The sequence below is a fragment of the Cibotium barometz genome, chromosome 12, assembly GCF_041138505.1.
Source record: "Cibotium barometz isolate CiBa-2024 chromosome 12, ASM4113850v1, whole genome shotgun sequence".
NCBI lineage: Eukaryota > Viridiplantae > Streptophyta > Polypodiopsida > Cyatheales > Cibotiaceae > Cibotium > Cibotium barometz.
The window spans coordinates 34,249,318-34,255,494 of NC_141057.1; positions in this window are offsets into that span (position 1 = coordinate 34,249,318).

Genomic DNA, 6,177 nt, shown 5'->3' on the forward strand with positions numbered 1-6,177 from the left:
TAATTTTGGATCACTCATAGCACGAGTTATAGAGACTAAGCAAGCATCATGCTGCAACTTCTCAAATACATCTATCTTGTATAGGCCATGTAACAAGGTACCTAAGGTAATGATAGAATAACCATCATTTCTATTTTGAACTGTACATCTATCATCCACAAACTTCACCATCAAGCCTGACAAGGCTAAGGCTGAAACTGGCAGCAAGTTCTTCTTAATGCCATTTATAGCAATGGGAACAATTCTACCAACTCCTTTGACAAGATATGAGGAACCATTTGCACATGTGACGGTTCCTGTACTTGGGACAGATTCCAAAGATAAGAATAATTTTTTTTTGTGAAGTAATGTGCTTACTAGCACCATTATCAAAGTACCAAGCATTCGATTTTGCCATTGACAAGCATACATCATGAACAGAAGGGTCATAACTGCAATGTACAGTCCATGCCCAATCATCTTAAGCAAAACTTACAGATTCCTTCTTCTTTGCACTTGTTGGTGCAGATGCATCAACCACCACAGCCATGCTCGATTCTTTATTTTTCTCCTTCTCTAGTCTTTTTTGCACTGATTTATGTAGTGCCCTGGTTTCATGCAATAGTAACACTTGCCCTTCTTTTTAGGCTTATCACCTTCTTTCTCTGCATCCTTACTCGAGGATTCTGATTTTGGCTTAAAGCCACCATGCAAAGAAGCTTTACCTTTGTCTTTTTGAATGGCAACAAAAGCTTGCTCACCAACTCGCATAACATATCTGTTTTGCCTAGACTGCTGTTCTTTTCAAGAGTACTGAAACCAGCTCATTAAATGTAAGGGCATTTAGATTTCCCTTCATCATGAGTCTAAGGGTAGAGGCAAAACTATGATAAGAATCTGACAATGCATTGAGAACTGTGGGCACCAATGTCCTATCAGGATATATCTCATTCACACTAGCGAGTTGCTCCTTAAAATCTTTGATCTTGGTCAAGAAGCTGTCCATTGAGTCTCCCTTATTTATGTGCTCGAACTCCACCTGTTTGCACAGATATGCAACAGGTGCTTCATTGCACACCTAGTATAATACAGCAAGTGCATCCCATGCCTATTTTGAAGTCTTACATGATCGAATATGAGGAATGCTGCTTCATTTCATAGAAAGTGCAAGCTATGCATGTGCATGTGCATGTGCATCTCTTCCATCCCATCTCGTTTGAGCAACAGTGGGAGGTACTGGTGGTGCATGTGGAGGAGTCACATTTGTATCAGATTCTACTTTCAGATGTACCTGCAGCACTTGGTTGCACTGGTAGTTGTGAAACAGGACGAGTTTTACTACCACTGACCACATTCCAAAAGCCTTTAGTAACTAGTACATGCCTCATCATATAGGACTACAATGGGTAGTTAGTCCCATCAAGTTTATCTTCAGCAAACAACATGTTGAATACATCACTACTGCCAACCATGACTGTCTACCAAATGCAAAATCTTTCAACACACTCCAAGTACTCAGTATTCACAGAATGCAACCCCCCGGATGGCTACCAACTGACTGAATCACTTGCACAGTGTATGAAAAATAGCACAGAATACAGAATAGAGTGTTACTAGCGAAAGTATGATGGTCGATGTTGTTCAAGACACTGTAGATGTTGCTACACACCAAATCTTTGTCGCTACACAGCGCAAACACCCAAAATCGAGCAGCACTAATCCAAAATGATGCCTCTCCAGAATGTTTGCAGAAACCTTGCGGTGCCCGAAACGCACCCGAATCGTGCTACGGACCCCGAAAACTTTGTATACTCCAAATACAACACACTACAGTATATACCTTTTTCTCCTAAGAGGATATCTCAATTGGAGATAGAAAAACAAGATCGTGAGAGGAGAGAGGCAGACTACCAGAGCAAGTGTCAAGGAAGCTAGGGTTGCAACACTGCACACACACAAGATAGAGAAGCTTGAGAGTACACAAACTCACTAGATAAGAATAAACAAATGTGTGCCGGATACAAAAAATAAGTATATCCCCCAAAATGAGTAGATAAGAGGATGTACATACGCACGAGGGAAAAAACCTCCTAGTGAGGGAAAAAGTGTCCCGGTGGTCTGCTTGGCTTCTTTCTACTTGAGGCCCTTGCAATCATCTATGAAGAGGCAGATATATTGTGAGGCGCAAGGATTCATTCTGCTCTGCTCGGGGGCAACTTTGATTTGCTTTATTTTTACCTTGAGTAGTTGAGGGCTTTTTGATTTGCTTTATTTTAATTGTGCATGCTTGAGGGCTCTCTATACTACTACCAAGTGGGTAGCTCTACTTGCATGCTTTTGTGAAAAGAGTCTTAGGCTACCCAAGGTAATCAATTTACTTCTGTGAATCTTCTTGAGCAAGAAAGGAGTTGGCTTACCCTGGGTGGTCTTTTCCTTCCTAGAGTTGAAAACTAGGGTTTGCAGCCGATGCTCCAAGAAGTTCTCAATAATGAGAGCTCAGACATGAACAATCTTGGCCTTGCATCCCATAATAAGACCATGCTGAACCAACAACCTCCTTGTAGGTTTGAAATGTTGCCTTCTACTTTCAGCTTTGCATGAGAAAGATGCTCCCCGCACTCGATGCATTTGTCATAGATGCTTGGAGCTTGAATTGCCATCACTTAGACAGTTGCTGGAGGTTGAGGCAGTTATTTCCCTGGAACTCAGAGCTGGTAAGCCTACTGCTCGGCTGGAGGAGGAGGAGGTCCTCTGCCATGGGGGAGGCGCAATTATGTCCACATGGTCTTCATCTCTCTCGTAGTCTGTAGAAAGCTACCACTTGCCCACAGCCTCTCTTCTCTCTCTACTGGGCAGCCGACGGCCATTATGGCAATCTCTTTGCTCTCTGCACACTGTGCAACCACAAATGACCAACCTACTCCTCTCCTTTGGCATGCTTTTTTTTTCAGCGAAGAGATCAAACAAGAGCAAAGGAATTAAATTAAAAACTATGGCACAACACTGCCAAAAAAGTGTCACACATATTATTAGTAGGCTGTTAGTGGGTATTTAAGGGGCAGGCTGCCCGCTCCTTACAGAGCCGCAAGGTTACCGCCTTTCCTCTGTTGAGAACCACGACGGCTACTGCCACTTGCGTCCTCTTCTCTCCTTTGCTAAGCCATGATGACCAGCTCCTCTCTTCACTGTTGAGCTATGTCGATCGCCTTGCTCTCTGAGTGCCAGGTTGTGTTGCATCAAATGGAGCTTCCACTTCTTGCCGTGCGATGCCACGATTCTGCTGCCACCTTGCTGAGCTTGCCCAATGGGATGTCTCCTCCCTTCTACAGCACTACCACTGCAGCGCCTCCTCTTGTACTAGCTCTACTTCTTTTGGTGCATTACCTCCTCAGGCGATGCTTCTTCTTTGCACGCGTTGCTTTCCCTCTCTTACTTCAATGCTTCTCAGTCCTCTCCAAGCTCTGTATGCCGAGCGCAGCAGGAGGGTGCGCTAGCTGTGCCTGACTGGTGCGCCCCAGATTACTCAGCTTTGGCGATTATGATTTGCATCGGCTGACATTACTGCGCCGAAAGTTCACCCAGATTACCTGCCGCCTGACCGGTGCGCCCGGCTGGGGATATATTTCATGCGCTCCCAGCGGGGGAGTGCATGACCACCTGGAACCCTCATGCCAGCTCAGCAGAACCACCTCGGATGCTGCCACGCCCGTAATTTCTCGCCAGCCTCAAGATAATAGAAAATGTTTTCAACGGGCTCCATTAACTGCGGGATTCATTCCCCGAACAATTTTTGAATTCATTCAAGGGCGTAGGGTGAGCTGGAAGTCGTATCTGCTTTCCGCCTGCTGCTGCTAGCTTCTTCAAAACTGTATCTTTGAGGGGGGGGGAGCGTGGTACATGCTCCCAGAAGCGAAGCCCGAAAAAGCGCGTGGAAAGTTGACCTAGCCCTTCTCTCATGGCTCACACCCCCATCTGCGCCATAGCCGGCTGCTGCCGGAGCTTCTTCTCTTGTCGCCGCGTCCATGGACTCATATCGGGTTTGAGTTGAATAGCTGTTTATCGAGTAGATCGCAAGGGACGCATATCCCTAGCCGTGGAGAAGAAGGCGACCCCACAAAGAGCTGGAGAAGAAGGTGACCGCCCGCAAGAAACCGAGCATTCCCGCCGCCTAGGCAGAGCAGAGTCAGCAGACGACCACCGTAATTGTTTATTTTTGGTTAAATTTGTTGCTATATCTAATTTTAATTTTATGACAAATTTAATTGAGTTCTGTTTTGTTTAAAAGGCTGTCTGTTTTGTTTAAAAGGCTCAGGAAGAATTGATGCAGAGGCAGTTTGCTCTAGCGAGACAAGCCATGGAGAGCTGGGTAATGGCTGACTGAGCCTTCAACAACTGTGACTCCACCTCCTTCCGACGGATGATGGCCGCGGCTGCATGCTGAAATGTAATCATTGAATTTATAAAATCTGTTTCCATTTTATTGGTCAGTGCCGTATCCAGGATCCTGCCTGTTGATAGTGGCTTGAATCTGCATACACTTCACTTGCACAATAATGGAGTGCTCCCAATGAAAGTGGCTACTTTGATTGATTCGTGGCGGTGTACTGTCTGTTCGCATTGCAGGCAGTCCTACTCACCTACAATCTACGAGCCAGCTCACGTCCAGGCGTGGAAGCCTATAGTGGAGGCGGTGCACGCCAAGGGCGCCATTTTCATATGCATGTGGGTCGGGTTTCGAATTCGGGTGAGTCTGGTTATTGTAAAAAGCACACAATAATATATATTGTGAAGCACGATTTTAATTTCCTTTGAGCAGCGTACCAGCCCAACGGGGATTAATTTAATCACTTGGAATTTCGCCCTGAATTTTGGCAGGTGGGACTCTCCTAGGCACTTCAGCTCAAAACCTTGGAATGCTTATCACCACTGGCCGAACTCTTGTAGGCTCTGTGTAGCACAGGTTTATTGCTGACAAGAAGCAAAGCGCCAAGGCTACCGTCTCTATTTGTTCGAGTGCTAGTCTGTGTGTGCGCAGAATGGACACTAGGATCCACCTTCAATATCCATCGCTGGGTCCTTTCAATGCTAATCATCTACAATGGACCGATAAAAAGTGTGAAAAGTCTATATATGGATATGTTCGGGTAGCCTATTTTCACTGGGATCGCTTAACAGATTTTTTAAAAGGAGAAGAGTCTCTTACAGATGCAGAAACAAATTTTAGACGGCAATCCGTGCGAAGGCATGAAAAGGGTAGCTTAAAGCAACCAACTCTTCATATAGCTACTTAGAGGAGACTTTGTTTTGGTGTGCTTATGGTCCTAAAGATGTGCGTGGAAAGGAGATCATGGTTCCTCGCAATGAAAAGACACCAAAGACAGGGAAATATGTGTGGTTGTCAATGTCATTTCTTTGTAAAAAGATTGTATCTATTAGAAGATGTAGCTTGCATTCGTTATATTCAAATGCATCATGTTGATGAGAATGAAGGCATCAAAGCAACTTTGGGCCACAACCTATCCTTTGCACCATGGCTCTCTTTGGAAATAAAATCATGGGTCTTTGAAATGCTTTGCAAACGTTACACTCCAATGCAAGTGCATGAGGCACATATTCAAGTTGTTCACAAAAAAAAAGTGAACAATCCTAGCTATACATTGTCACGAGATGATTTCCTATCACTTAGAGACATCTTAAATATTGCTAGGAAGCATCCAAGTAGTACTCATGAGCTGCATTCTAGTGATGCCCAAAGTGTTCGCATGCTACTTTATATGTAGAAATGTTAAGATTCTATCTCATTGAATATTTTTTGTTTAGTTCCAACTCTACACTGTGCTAGTATTTGATAACTATCAAAATGGAGTCCCAGTTGCGTGGATCATAACATCAAGCTTTGATATGGACACTATTGTCCAATGGCTTACAAGTCTTCGCAATAAAATACTTGACTACAACAAATCATGGGATCCAAATGCCTTTTTTGTTGATGATGTAATCGCCGAGATAAATGCCATCAGGTAAATCATGTGCATGCCCACAGTATTGCTCACAAAGTATTATCTCTTTCTCTTTGTCAAACTAGCTAACTTTTATTTCTAATTTATTACAATCTTGAAAATAGGGTGGTATTCAATATACCAATTTATTTATGTTTATGGCACGTTCGTCGAAGTTGGTTGAAGCACTTAGTGAAGA